The following is a 1976-nucleotide window of genomic DNA, read 5'->3' as shown; positions in this document are numbered from 1 at the left end:
CTCTAAAGCGCGGCGTGGCGTCGCAAAAATTGCTTTTGGGGAGAGATCAATAGAAGTTTGTGTGTGCTGATGGAGCCGGCCAACCATGACGGGCCCATGTGTTTGTACACAAAGGCCCTCACCGGAGCCCCCTGCCCTGCCACCAGGCCCCACAAGAGCCGCAAGGACAATCACAAAGGCAAGGGGAGAAACAATAGCCGCGACTCCCATCGGGGACAGAGGAGAGACGCCAGCCAAAAGAGACAATCACCACGCCAGCGTGGTGGCTGGATTGTGTTTATGCGCAGAAGACGGATTCTGTGTTGCTGTAGCTAGCTGCCGTGGGGGAAGCCATCACCCTGGAGGATGCCATCTAGCTCTGGGTGGGATAGAGAGAACGGGAGAGGAGGAGAGCCATGCAGAAATCATTTAGAAACTGATGCAGTCAAATAACCTTGTATTATCACTTAAAATAACTGACCCATTTATTGTTCAATTGAATTGATTAATTAGTTGTATACGGAAAAGCCATACATTTAATAGATCATCGTTATTATTAAGTGTTAGAGTTTTAAATGACCCAAGAAATGAATCTCTCATCATCGGCTGCTCATAGGAATTGGTCTTTTTCTGGTGCCATCAGCGTACCCTAGAGATCGAGATTTTCCCCATTCAATCCTGCTGCAGACAATGGACTATTGTATTTAGAGACTGAAGCAGTAAGATTTTAATCGAATTGGATTGATTCTAATTGATGTGGTTTTGGGAGCATCGTCTTGGCTTCTTGATTTTAATCTGAAGACAAAAGCCAGAGTATTTTGTTTACTTGTTAGTGCTGTTCTCTTGTTTATTTGTTTACAGCGTTTCTGGGCCGTTTAGTGGATGCGCACAGCAGCAATTTCATTAACAAACATATGCAGGTAAACCTGGAGGCTACAAACAGCCATGCTGTTTGTGGCAGTTTGTTTGAAGAACCTCTGTCTGACCCTCTCAGACTCCGACCCGTTTCATTGTAGGAAGCAGGGGATGAGAGGAGAAGACGGAGAGAGAATGGAAATGTCCAAGTGAACAGATGTTAACAAAGGGGTGAGATCAGGACTCTCTATTCTTCAGAGAAGCAGAAATGGCTTAGACATGGGCTGCTTTCCATCGCTGTTGTCCACTTGCACAGACACACAGATATACACGCACATGCATGGAAAACTGAACAAAGACCGTGAACTGACATTAGACATGCACACACACACACACACACACACACACACACACACACACAAGCACATGTACTTAGTGAAGCTAAACGTTTGCTCAGTTTAACAGAGTCACCCAAGCTATGTGTCAGATTAAAGCGTGGCCCTTCTCACTCTCTCTCTTTCTCTCTCTCTCTCTGTGCATACATATCCTTTGCCAGCTGCTGAGCTGATCACTTTGTGGAAACATTTGTCATGCTCTCAGGCCACCCGTCGCTTGCAGCATCTGATCTCTCTCTCTCTCTCTCTCTCTCTCTCTCTCTCTCTCTCTCTCTCTCGCTCTCTCTCTCTCTCAGTGACACCCCATCCCCTCTGTATTCATTCATCATCCCTCTCTTTCACCCATTCATCTCTTTCTCCCTTCCTTCCTTATCTCCATGGCAGTTCATCCCTTGTTTCCTAGAAAGTGTGCTAGTATATGGGCTTTGGCACCCGCCCCACACTGCTGGTGTTATTGATCTCTCTCTCAGCAGCTTGACTGTAATTATACACACTTTCTCCATTGCGTGTGGTGGTTGGGGGGGTATGTGTGTGTGTGTGTGTGTGTGTGTGTACGTGTGTACATCTATATGCACGCATGCATACGTGTGTGTGTGTGTGTGTGTGTGTGTGTGTTTGTGTGTGCGTATGCTACAGTGTGTGTACTCATGCATACTGTAATTTTGTGATGTGTAATTTTGTGTAAGTCTGTGTGTGTGTGTGTGTGTGTGTGTCTTCATGTATATGTGCAGAGACAAGCACATGCTT

This window comes from Sardina pilchardus, chromosome 22 (genome assembly GCF_963854185.1).
Source record: "Sardina pilchardus chromosome 22, fSarPil1.1, whole genome shotgun sequence".
Lineage (NCBI taxonomy): Eukaryota > Metazoa > Chordata > Actinopteri > Clupeiformes > Clupeidae > Sardina > Sardina pilchardus.
This window is presented reverse-complemented; position numbering follows the sequence as displayed.